Source organism: Marmota flaviventris, chromosome 1 (assembly GCF_047511675.1).
Source record: "Marmota flaviventris isolate mMarFla1 chromosome 1, mMarFla1.hap1, whole genome shotgun sequence".
NCBI classification, from domain to species: domain Eukaryota; kingdom Metazoa; phylum Chordata; class Mammalia; order Rodentia; family Sciuridae; genus Marmota; species Marmota flaviventris.
The window spans coordinates 122,968,839-122,981,428 of NC_092498.1; the positions used below are offsets into that span (position 1 = coordinate 122,968,839).

A 12,590-nucleotide genomic window follows, 5' to 3' on the forward strand; every position below is an offset into this window, starting at 1 on the left:
ACTTCACCCTGGAGTTTAAAAGCCCAAGGAAGGATCTCTCCTTCTACGCCTACCAACCCAACCCTTATGCCTCTACCTAGCAAACCCTCAATAAATATCCTCCTTTTCAATCAGAAAACATGGTCTTGCTTATTTTCGTTTACACACTTCCCATATTCACTTTTACCATCCCTTTGGGTGTACACAATCCTTGGACCTAGAGACAAAATGGGAGGAAATACCCCTGATATTTTCCTTGCAGTTTCTTTTGCTCTCAAACTCCGCAAAATTTTCTACAGCAAAGGAATGACCCTCAGCAGGAACACAGCCTGCATATTTTCTCCTATCCACAGTGTGCTTCCTGTACTTGTGTGGAATTTTTCACCTCCCCAGTCCTGGGAGCAAGCTCTCCTTTGATCCTTGAGGACTCCAGGAGAATGTGTGAACTCCATTCCCTGAAACAAGCTGAACATCACTCATCTTCAAATGTCCTTCAATCTTAGGTCTAAGCCCCCATCACTGAGGCCATAAATTCTTTGTCTCCCTTCCCCTGACTGTAAATTCCTGACCTTGCAGCCTAGAGCCACTTGATCTTCCTTCCATGTTTAACCTGCTCCTACCTCCCTGGGGATACTTCCCTGGGCCCCACAGCACTGCCCACTTCCTGCCCCATAGCACTTCTTAATAGGATACTCAGTCCATGAACCCTGATGATTCATCCTACACTCCCCACGTGGTATCCTTGGTCTACATATGTCCCTAGCTTTCCCAACTATATTCAAGTCCCCTGAAAGACAGGGATAAGTATTGATTCTAATGGACATACCATATGTGCTGAAAGGTTGTCAGTAGGTCTAGTGTGTTCAAAGTCAGTAACCAGATTCTGGGATACTTCCATGTGCTTGTGTACAAGCTGATGCACCTTAACACCTTGTTGTAGGCTCCCAGCTATTGTATAACCACAAACACATAAACATATGTCCCCTTGAACAAACACACGTTTCCACACAAAATGCATATAATAAGCTTACGCCCTTATATACACATTATCATTTTGAGCATCTCTCTGAGAGGATAAGGAAGAGTCCAGGTGGCAGGAGAGGTAGTAAATTCCCCTGGTATAATGAAAAAATATCATCAAGTATCCTTGAGTCCCAGACTATGGGTCACTGTGGTAGGCCATTAACATTGGGGAAAGGTATGAATTTCTGTCCATTCCAAGAGTGACACAGATGACAGGAGAAAGCTTGGGAAGGGCTATGCTCAAGGAGCAGCAGGGTACCTTGGAGGACTAGGGAGGTGTTTGTTGAGGAGGACACTTTAGGGATTCCAAGGTGCCAGGTATGTGTCCAGGTGTGAGCTCCACAGGTTAATGGGCCAGCACAAGAAAGTGCATTGAGGCCCTGGTGTTGAACAGAGGCTGACTGCTTTATGTGTGAACAAAGGACATGTTGAAACAAGTATGTGCACAGGTGCATGTGTAAGCTCTAAAGGAGGTAAAAGAGAAAACAGAGATCCCCATACTTAGAGCTCTTGGAATAAACCCTACTGTAGCAAGGGAAATCTGCCAACAACCACCCAGGAACTATCCCTGGGCCACTCTAATTCTGAAGAAGCATACTGTCCTTCAAGGTGGGGCTGATCCATAGAAACAAGAAATAAATAATGCACCTTTACTATAGCCTAACCAAGGACAAAGCCAATAGAGCTCAGGAACCTGCAGCATGATCTGGGACCTTGATAGGAAACATGATTCTCTCTAAACCTTCAAATTCTCATTCCCACTCACATTACTGTCAGTACCTTATGGCTGAGGATGTGGACACATACAGGACCCTTCTCATAACTCCCATTTGCACAGTTTCCAGCTCTATAATTTCTATATAGGAAATAGGTTACTCCCCTACTACTCTTTCTCCTTATCTTCCTCTTCCTCCAACACCAGCCCACCCAGGCCACCTAGCTTCTTCCCAGGTTTCCATTAGTTGGGAACATGGATTTCACACTCAGAAATCAAAAATAGCAGAAATAATCAATTTTTAATATTATCTTGTGGTTACATCTTTAAAATTGCTACCATACATTCCCCTTTAATTAGAATCATCAATAATGGTTTATATTGTTATTAGAACATTATATTATTAGAATATTATTATTAGAATATTACATGATGGGTGTTTGTCCAGAATATTCCTGGGACATAAGTTTGAGTATTGTCTGAAGATTTAGAAAAGAACAATAAACATTGAAAAACATGAATGTATTTGAATTGTCAAATGTCTGCAAACATATGTATGTATGTATGTATGTATGTATGTATATGTGTATATAATGATCATCATCTAATCAGTAATTTTAAGGCTTTCATATTGTTTTTGGAATTTTAAAAAAATATAAAGATGAAGAGAAATTTATCCAAAATCCCATCACCTAATGTAATTACCATTAATTTTTGACAGATTTTTACACTTTCATGTTTTCATAACATAATAAAAATATATACATGTAATTAAAAATAAGAAAAGAAAGAAATCTCTCCAACTCTCGACATGACCCAGGAAGGTCATATTCTACAGCCTCTAAAGAGGAGATGTTCCAGGTCAAGCAAAAGCAACCAAATCTCAGCCACCCATGATCTGAACAGCCTCTTCTGGGCCTCTTTTGCAGCTGCAGGGAGTCTGGGACATGGTGCAAAAAGGGGTTCATGTACAGATCTGTGTCACATTGTGCTGTTTTTTGGCAGCAGGACCAAGGTGACTGTCCTCAATGAGTTTTCCCCTTCCCCTCCCCTTTGGGGTCCAAGGCTAAATTAGATAGATTGTTCTCTCCTTTCTAGGCTTTCTGGAGCTGGGGTTTCAAGCTGTGTAGGAATCTATAATCTTTGCCCCTCCTCAACTGGTTACTCATCTTCTCTACTCAGTCCCCTATTCTTCGTCACTTTCCCAGGCAGGATAGAAATGAAAATTTCCTGTACTCTTCTGGGAACTCCCTCTGGCCCAAGGAACACTCCAATGGAGTTATTCTTCTTTGAACTTTGGAATACCCCCGTTCCCTTCACCACCACCACCATTTGCTGGACCACAGGGTCCTGAGACACACAAGTGTCTGGGGCTAAAACTCTAGGGCTATGTGATGTACAAAGTGGAATGGGAAGTGCTCTGACTTCCTGGGTCTATCTTCCATGATCCCAGATATGGGCTTCTTCAACACACTGAGAAGAGACTTAGACTGGGGACTTGGAGTGATGGAGTGATGCACTTGGAGTAGTAAAGAGAAAGGAGACAAGGATGGAAAGGTAGATCCAGTTGTTGGGTCCCTTCTCCTGCTGCCCCACTATAGTTATGATGCCTTGGATAGGGCAGGATTAAGGACTCACAAAACTAAATGTGGCCACTCCCTATCTTACATCTGGAGGAGAGGCCCAACATAATGTGCCCAGAGAAGGCATCCTGATAGGCACAGGTTTACAGAGAACTGTCAGGACAGGAGAAGTCCCAGGACTGACATATTCCCCCATGAACTTCAGATAAAAGTGTGACACTTTAAAAGTCACAGCCCCAGACTAAATCCCAATGCCATGGAAACCCTCAATTTACCAGACTGCTTGTGGTGAAGACCCAAGGACTATCACCTCCAGCTCACCTAGGCAGCCCAGAGGGGTCCTGTGGCCAAAGGCTGCAATTATTGTGCCAGGGGAATATGTGAGCAAGACATGGAGGAGAACCGAAAAACATGATAAATGGAAACCTGCAGGAAAGATCTAGAGAGGGACCTGGCAGTAGATAGAGAGAGAGAGGGAGATTTCCAGAAGAAGATTGAGGCTTCAGGCTTGTCCCAGACAATACTGGGGAGGTGTGGGGAGGTGTTGTTAATGAGGATACAGAATCTGTGCCAGAGGTTGAAGACAAAGGGGAACATGATTCTCTAACAGACACTGGAAATTATCTCATCAGATAAGTTACCTATACCTATGTTCTGACCTTTGTCCAGCAAGAGACCAACAAAAAGTGATCTGAGGCCTCTGACCTCATATGTCTCCCACACCCTGCAGGCCAGCCCAAAGCTACCCCCACAATTACTGTGTTCCCACCCTCTGAGGAACTCCAGACCAAGAAGGCCACACTGGTGTGTCTGATCAATGACTTCTATTTAGATGCAGTGACCATGGACTGGAAAAGAAATGGCACCATCATCACCCAAGGTGTGGAGATCACCAGCCCTCCAAATAGACTAACAACAAGTACATGGCCAGCAGCTGACTCTTCTCTTTAAAGGACAAAATATTAACATTTAGAATGATGAAGTAGAATTACTGTAATAATTCTAATGTATGCAAACTGACCAAACATGCCGCAGTCTGGCTGAGCACAAAATCATGAGCCACTCAAGTAGGAACAAACTTTATTTTTTGAAACTACCGCCAATGCCCCATAAGCTCCCGGGAAGATTGCAGATCGATGCACACAGCCATTCTCCTGTATCTCCAGAGGAAGTTCCTCCTCCGGAATTCCCTCCTACTGCACTTCCCTAACCAATGGGAACTCTCCAGGAGTCCCATAGCAGGCGGAGGTGAACAGCAGGAGTCCAATATCCATATGAATGCAAATCTTAACATAATCATATCATCTCAATGGCTTGCTGGCATCACCTTTCAACCAAAAATGCCATGCATCATATTACTTGGCTGTGGCTCTTAGCATCTCCCCCCTTCTGTTTAATTAAGCAACAAGCAATGTGCCTAGGGACCGTGCCTGTTAGGTTTCTCCAATTCAAAATATGGTTCTTACCAGTCATTGGATAAACTGACCTTTAGGTGTCAGCCTCCTGTCTTAGGTTGATACCACTGCAATTGGATTATACCCGTCACTGACTACCGGTCCAGCATATATCCATACTTGTGGATAGGCCTATGCACCAGTGGGGGGGGGGTGAGGTTCTTTGCCTCACCTCTGTTGGCCCCCCAAATTAGACCATCACTAGTAGAAGGGAGGAAGATACAGAAATGCCACGACACCAAGCCAATTGATGGCTCCTAGGAAAAATTGCATCACTGGTGACACTTCAGCAAAGATACGCCAGCACTACCATAATTCACTGCATCAACAGATAGATCACAATACATACAAGTGATACATAGTCCAGGCAAGTTCTGTAAGCAGTTCAAAGCAGAGGAATCTATCAATATGTCCATTTCCTCCCAAAATAAATCGACTCATTGATTGAGCATTACTTGTTGAGTTATTATTCATTGATGTATCAGTTTATACAGTTTGTTGTGATAATTATCGAAGAAGTTGTAGTTTGGTTTCATCTTTGTCTTCACCGGCACTGGGATGAAAATAGGAATTCTGACAATGATGCTAAAAAAAATATGTAACATTTCAACAGATACTAAGAAAACAATTTTCAGAACAATTTACATTATCCTAAACAGAATTATTAAATATAATGAAAAGGAAAGGTGAAAGTAAACAAACAGATCTGTTAACCTGTTTATTTGTACACATATTAAAACAATCCTCAACAGCTGTTTACCCAATTTAAATTAAACCATTAAAATCACGTGAATAATAAAAAAATTTGGATCCATTTATTCATGAGCGCTCCTCATATATGATATATGGACATACGCACATACAGACATACAACACAAAACAGAAGTGTGCACACGTAACATACAACATATAAGACAATAGTAAAGGCCTTGTAGCTTTACCTAGGTGAAATCTCCATTGCAATGTTTAAAAGCTCCACAGTCAAAAAATAAAACTGACCAGAAAAACATTAACCTAGGTCTGTATGAGTTCAAAAATAAAATAGAACTTTATGATGTGGGAAAAAGCAATAATAAAATAGATATTGAAAAAAGCATCCTGGTTAATCACTGTTGCAGATGTAAGAATAGCCAAGCTGGAGTTCTGGATATCAGCTGTTATGGATTTGAGTCAAATTATCTTCTTTTTGGTCTGTAGAAAGTGTTTTGGTTAATCTCTCTGGAATCCAAATCGGCTGCTGTTCTCCCTGTGGAAACACACAAACAGAACCCCGACTCCAGACAATCACTGGGTCAGGACCTTTCCATTGTCCTGTTAGAATATCCTTCCAAAGTACTTTAGGCTTATGTACATTTTTTGGATACAAATGTCTTTCCGCAGCACTAAGCCCTGGTGAATCCAAATTTAAAAAGTTTAGAGTAAAAAGGGTTATTTTAAGTTTATCTTTGGGGGATATATACCCCTTTCCAATTTCCTCCTTTTGTTTTAATAAGTACATTTTAATAGTTTGATGAGCTCTTTCAACTATGCCTTGTCCCTGTGGATTGTATGGAATTCCTCTTATGTGAGTAATGCCAAATAATGAGCAAAATTGTTTAAAAGAGGTAGAAGCATAACCAGGACCATTATCTGTTTTTAACGGTTTTGGAACGCCCACAGTGGCAAAATTTTGTAAGCAATGAGCTATAACATCTTTAGTTTTTTCTCCGGCATGAAGGGAGCCCATCGAAAATCTAGAAGAAGTATCAACTATAACATGCAAATATTTTAATTTTCCAAATTCTGGCAAGTGTGTGACGTCCATCTGCCAAATATGATTAGGTATCAGTCCTCTAGGATTGACTCCAAGATTAACTTGTGGTAAAAAGGTCACACAATTTTGACATTGTTTTATTATATGTCTGGCTTGTTCTTTAGTTATTTTAAAACACTTTTGTAAAGTATTAGCATTGACATGGAACCTTTTATGAAAATTTATAGCTTCTTCTATGTGGAGAAAATATGTATGTCATGTGTAGATTTATCTGCTAATTCATTGCCCAAACTAAGGGCTCCAGGTAATCCTGTATGTGCCCTGATATGTCCTATAAAGAATGGATCTTTTCTGTCCCAGGTTAGGCTTTGTATAGTGGAAAACAAAGAAAAAACAGTAGAAGAAGGGGAAATCCTACCAGCATCTTCAAGGTATACTATAGCATTAACTACATACTGACTATCAGAAAATAAATTAAATACAGAATCTTTAAACATCATAAAAGCTTGTAATATTGCATTAAGCTCTACCTTTTGAGCTGATTGTTTGGGTACTAAAAATGTAAAAGTTTGATCAGGGGTAACTACTGCTGCTGTACCATTATTTGACCCATCAGTGAATATATTTGGAGCAATTATGATAGGGGTTTTTCTTTTCATTTTTGGAAAAACTACAGGATGCTTAGACCAAAAAGACAACAAAGGATTAGATGGTAAGTGATTATCAAATGAAACATTAGATTTACACATGATTATTGCCCAAGTATTTAACTCATTAGCTAACTCATCAATTTGATCCTTAGTATATGGAGTAATAATTTTATTGGGAGAAATTCCAAACACTCCCTTTGCTGCTTTTATTCCTTTGAGTATTAATTGTCCTACCGCCTCAGGATATCTAGTAAGAATAGTGTTAGGAGAATAATATAAATGTATCCACAATAATGTACCTTCTTGCCAAAATACTCCTGTAGGAATATTTTTTGTTGGTAGTACAATAAATAATAAAGGCAAACATATCAATTCTATCCAAATGTATATTTTCCATGTATGTTTCAATGATTTTTAGTGCCTTTCTTGATTCAGGCATTATCATGTGGGGTGAATTTGGATCTGATGGACCCTTTAGGATATCAAATAAAGGTCCTAGCTACTTGTTGGTATGCCTACATAAGGCCTTATCCAATTTATGTCTCCCAATAACTTTTGAAAGTCGTTAAGTGATTTGAGTTGATCTACTCATATTTGAATTTTTGGTGGACAGACCATGGTTGAGGATAATAGAACTCCTAAGTAATTAATTGGAAGATTTATTGTACTTTATCTATTGCTATCTCTAGATTATAATTTTTTAATAAATTTGTAAGTGTGGAATAACATTCTAGCAATGTGTTTTTATCTTTATGTGCCAATAACACATCATCCATATAGTGAAATATTTGTAGTTCAGGATTTTGCTTTCTAAGTGGTTGGATTGCTTTGTTAACATAAATTTGACACATAGTTGGACTATTAGCCATCCCTTGAGGGAGTACTTTCCATTCATATCTCTGATCAGGACCGTCATGATTTAGTGCAGGGATAGTGAATGCAAAATGTGGACTATCCTCAGGATGAATTGGAATTGAAAAAAAAAAAAAACAATCTTTAATATCTATAGCTAAAACATACCAGGTTTTTGGTAAAGCAGACAATTGGGGAATCCCTGATTGAGCAGATCCCATAATAACCATCTCATTATTAATGGCTCTTAAATCTTGCAATAATCTCCATTTACCGAATTTCTTCTTAATGACAAAAATGGGAGTATTATGGGGAGATATGGAAGGTTGTATATGTCCCTCCGCTAATTGTTGTTTGACCAGGTCATGAGCTACTTGTATCTTTTCTTTAGTCGGGGCCACTAAGGAACCCATACTGGTCTTTCTGATTTCCAAGTAATTTTGATTGTCTCAGTGGCCCTTTCTGAAAACCCAATCCATGTCTATTTATTTCTTGATCTATTTGAATTGGTGCTGTCATACCTTGTTCTTGTCTCTTAATCTTTTTTCTTTCCTAAAGCTTTCTCTAGCCCTAGTAGTGGGCGCGTTAGGACTGATGTTATTTGTTAATGTCAAACCTAATTGATCTAGGACATCTCGTCCCCATAAATTTATAGGAAGATGATCCAATACATAGGGCTGTATAGTTCCTTCACATCCTTCAGGATCCTTCCAATCTAATATCATTGCACTTCTATGGGGATTAGTTGCCACTCCTAGGCCTCGAAGCGTTTGAGTGGCTTGTTGTAATGGCCAATGTTTTGGCCATTCTTGACGAGAGATGATGCTAAGGTCTGCACCTGTGTCCAGTAGCCCATTAAATTCATATCCTTGAATATTTAGTTTTAGCATGGGGCGAGAATCTAAATTTAAAGAAAGCATAGCCCAATCTACACCTGTGGAGCCTAATCCCTTGGAACCTCTTTCTACCGTACGACTGGAAAATTTATCATGTAGGCTGGGTATTATTAATAACTGCTATTCTATCTCCTGGTGAAATTACTGATATACCTCTTGGAGAACTAGCTATAATTTTTATTTCACCTTCATAATTGGCATCAATTACCCCAGGACTTATCATAAGTCCTTTTAGTGTAGAAGAACTGTGTTCCCAATAATAAACCTACTGTTCCTTGGGGAAGAGGTCCTTTTACTCCTGTGGGAATGATTTGAACTCCCATCTCTGGAGTTAGTACTGCTCTGGCGGAGGCGCAGATGTCCAACCCTGCGCTCCCTCTGGTTTGTCTGATGAGGGATCTAATGGACAATGTGTCCTTGGCACCACCCTGATGGGGTTGCTGGGTTCCTCCAGCGCTCCGTATGTTTGTGGTCTTGGGCCCCAGAGCATTGGGCCCCCCTGTCCGTTTTTTGGCAATGGAGCCCGATGCCTTTCTCCACGATATCCTGGATAAACTCCTGGTTCTTGTTCATTTTTTGATAATGGAGTACCCTCTATGGTGGTTTGAGAATGGCATTCATTAGCCCAATGTCTCCCTCTAAGGCATCGTGGGCAAATACCCGATATTCTACTCCTTTGATACCTAGCTTTGTTAAACCCTCCCCCAATGGGGCAATTCCTTTTAAAATGTCCTGTTTGTTCACAATTATAGCATGTTTTTGGCCTGGCGTCTGAAGCCTGTTGTACTGCTGCCAAGACTTGCCCTTGTTCATTAACATCTCTACATAATTTAATATATGTGTTTAAATCTTCATTTCTCCATGGTCTAATGACCTCTCTGCAGCAACGATTTGCTTGGTCATAAGCCAGTTGTTTTATAAATGGCATTGCCTGTTCTGTATCCCCAAATATTCTAGAAGCTGTTTGAATAAGCCTATCTACAAATTCAGCGTAAGGTTCATTAGTTCCTTGTATTACCTTAGATAATTGTCCTTGTAAATCTCCATGCCCCTGTAAAGTTTTCCATGCCCTAACCGCATCTACAGCAATTTGTGCGTATACACCAAGATCATTCAATTTGTTGCCGTTGACCCACATAAGGTCCTTTTCCTAACAACATTTCTAGATTTCTTTGAGGGTAACCGGCTGCTGCATTTCACCTAGCTGTCTCCGTGCAAAATTCCTCATTGGCAACCTTCCATAACAAATATTGTCCTCCATTTAGCACAGATCGACACATGTTAGCCCAATCTGCTGGTGTCATGTCCAAATTGGTAATAGATTTGACCATACTTATGGTAAAGGGTGCTTGTGGACTATAGGTTGTTACAGCCTCCTTTAATTGCTTCACTGTTTTAAAACCTAAAGCACAGTGAATTTGTTGCCCTCCTGCCTGTTCAAGTACAGGGCATGCTAATCTTTGAGGTCCTGCCTCGGGATTCTGTCCATCAACTACGGGAGTTGAGGGCCGCTCAGCTGTAGATGGAGCTGTTGGTTGAATTATGCCCTCTGGTGATAGAACGGAGTTAGTAGCAGCCTCCTGTTGTAACTCCCGCCCTGATGGTTGTTTTTCCTCTAAGCTTTCTTCTTTTAAATTTTCCTCTGTCTGACTAGCTCGAGAGAACTTCTCTTTTGCTTGACCTAACATGTTTTCTACCATAGTCTGGACCTCTAACAATTTACTTAACAATCTTTCGGTTTGTTTTTTTACTAGTTTCTAATCTACTATAAAGGTAACGCAACCCAATAAGATAGCATAAAACAAAACCGAAACAGAATGAAACAAAAACGGAACAAAAAATCGCTGTATCAATTTTCTCTTTCTCAGGGCTGAACAACTTCAATCCTTGAGCCAACCATTTTTCCCAGTTTGCCTGAGAAAATTCTAGGGATAGGCAGCTTGAAACAAAAACAAAATAAATCAAAACAAGAACACATTGTTTTTTGAAATGGTCACCCAATCTCTCGCCTTCCCTCAGGGGCAAGCAATTTTACTCACCTCCAAGCTTCAGGCGTCCCCCGCACGGGCCACCAATTGCTGCAGTCTGGCTGGGCACAAAATCACGAGCCACTCAAGCAGGAACAAACTTTATTTTTTGAAACTGCTGCCAATGCCCCGTACGCTCCCGGGAAGATTGCCGATCTTCTCCCGGATCCCCAGAGGAAGTTCCTCCTCCGGAAATCCCTCCTACCGCACTTCCCCAACCAATGGGAACTCTCCAGGAGTCCCGTAGCAGGCCGAGGTGAACAACAGGAGTCCAATATCCATATGATTGCAAATCTTAACATAATCATATCATCTCAATGGCTTGCTGGCATCACCTTTCAACCAAAAATGCCATGCATCATATTACTTGGCTGTGGCTCTTAGCACAAATAAAAACACCTAATGAAAACTATGGGGGGGTACATTTTATTTCATTCACTTCTTACTGTCTGTGTATGGAGATGGTTACTTCATTCTTTAATTATTGTTTGCTTTATCTTTGGCATCTGACCATCTTTTATTTACTTAATATCCCTTGTTTAGGAGTCTGCCATTTCTTGAGTACTTGTTAGTATTAGTGTTTATGTATACTAGAAGTGTAGTTTGTATGTTTTATTTGCAGCTTACTGATTGCCAAAGACTTCTTTTTGAAGATAATTTCCCCATCCTTGATTTTTACTTTCCTGTTTTACTCAATATTAAATGTTGGAAATTTTTGGTGCTCATGTATTTTGGGAACAAAAGTAAAATGACCCTCATTATACTAGAATATTTGTTTTAAAGTAGCAGATCAAATGTGCCTTATTCTTTTCTGTTTTTACATTTCAAAGAGTTGATAGGCTTATCATTTTAATACACATCATTGGATATCTGATTTTTTGGGAATATTTTATTGCTTATTTAAAAAATAATCCAGTGAGTGATATTTTTGAAAACCATTTTGTCTCATTATTCCTGTTTTAGCTGAAAAATTATATTACATTTGAAGATTATAAAATCTTAAACACAGGTAAAATGGATCAAAGACAGCAGAATAAGACAAGAACTTATGTAACTCCTAAAGAAAATATATGTTAGGACTCCAGCATTTAGGCATAATGACTTGCTCAGTAGGACCCCTAAAGCTCAGGAAATAATGCCAAGATTTGATACATAGGATGGTATCAAATTCAAAAGTGTCTGCACACCAGAGGAAACAATTAGGAATAAGAAGAGAGAACCCACAGAATGGGAGAAAATATTTACTACCTAGTCTTCTAGGTAGACAGAGGATTAAGATCCAGAATAGAGATCCAAGATGGCGGCCTAGAGGGACACAGCATTTTGTGTCACTCTGTGACTTGGGATTTAAGTAGTGAGAATACTGCTTGTCTGCAAGTGATATTCCTGCCCCTGCACAGGAATCATCATGCCTGTCAAGGATGCCAGGCCTCAGTGTCAGAGTATGTCTCCCAACTACTCACCACACAGAACTACTGGGTACCCAATTGAGACCACCGGTGGAAGAAGCACCTACAAAGAACTTTTGGCCACCCACCCAAGCAGAAATCATGGACACTGCTGCCATGCAGGACACTTCACAGTTTCCCAAGAGTAGGAACTCCATTTGCCACTCCCTTGGATCTTTGTGGACCCCTATCTACCAATGTGAGGCTCCC

General features: G+C 40.2%; 1 protein-coding gene, 2 pseudogenes and 1 gene segment (V, D, J or C); 3 read left to right on the forward strand and 1 right to left on the reverse strand.

Moving 5' to 3' along the window:
• The window catches only part of LOC114084216 (immunoglobulin lambda-1 light chain-like), an 878,674-nt gene that overhangs the window by 521,922 nt on the left and 344,162 nt on the right, over positions 1 to 12,590 (forward strand). The window lies entirely within an intron of this gene.
• The window catches only part of LOC114084215 (immunoglobulin lambda variable 2-18-like), a 473,618-nt gene that overhangs the window by 112,121 nt on the left and 348,907 nt on the right, over positions 1 to 12,590 (forward strand).
• Positions 1 to 12,590, reverse strand: part of LOC114107630 (KH domain-containing RNA-binding protein QKI-like) — a 140,064-nt pseudogene that overhangs the window by 56,525 nt on the left and 70,949 nt on the right.
• LOC114107629 (chondroitin sulfate synthase 1-like) overlaps positions 2,529 to 12,590 on the forward strand; it is a 93,222-nt pseudogene continuing 83,160 nt past the window's right edge.